This window comes from Oxyura jamaicensis, unplaced genomic scaffold (genome assembly GCF_011077185.1).
Source record: "Oxyura jamaicensis isolate SHBP4307 breed ruddy duck unplaced genomic scaffold, BPBGC_Ojam_1.0 oxyUn_random_OJ72044, whole genome shotgun sequence".
Classification (NCBI taxonomy): Eukaryota; Metazoa; Chordata; class Aves; order Anseriformes; family Anatidae; genus Oxyura; species Oxyura jamaicensis.
The window spans coordinates 788-1,269 of NW_023310831.1; the positions used below are offsets into that span (position 1 = coordinate 788).

A 482-nucleotide genomic window follows, 5' to 3' on the forward strand; every position below is an offset into this window, starting at 1 on the left:
TTTTTTCAAGATTCCTTCAGCCTGTGTGCCTTTCAAATTAAGCGTGGGATGAGAATACAACTATGGCTTATTAGAGACAAAAAATGCAAGTTATATTTTACTTTGTGCAAACAAAAAAAGTCACAACTGCTAAGAAATAGTGTATTTTCCTCTTCCTTCTCAAAAACTCTGATCTTCACTTGCCTCTTTCTGCAGCCGTTACTTCTCCCTGCCACTTACTCTACCTGAGACACAGAAATGACAATGCAGTAGACACACAGAAATTGAATGACCCAATGTCTGAATTGAAAAAAAAAATACATTAAAAAAGATCCTAACTCCTAACTTTACACTCACAAAATAGCACTGAAATTGTACCCTGTTATCTGACAGCACCAACCTGATAGCTTCTTCAAATAGCGCATCTTGCTCCTTGTGCTCAGATCTTGCTGCTTTCTGGAATTAGCCAGGTATACATGCAAAAAAAAAAAAAAAAAAAAAAA

The 482-nt window shown here is 35.9% G+C and overlaps 1 long non-coding RNA gene across 1 annotated transcript in view; it reads right to left on the reverse strand.

Annotated features, from left to right (window-relative positions):
- Nucleotides 1-167: 167 nt before the first annotated feature.
- LOC118159796 overlaps nucleotides 168-482 on the reverse strand; it is a 2,484-nt gene continuing 2,169 nt past the window's right edge. Inside the window, exons 2-3 of the long non-coding RNA XR_004747247.1 lie at nucleotides 376-379; nucleotides 168-178 (exon numbers count right to left, since the gene is read on the reverse strand). This is a non-coding gene — a long non-coding RNA (uncharacterized LOC118159796). The remainder of the gene's footprint in view (nucleotides 179-375; nucleotides 380-482) is intronic.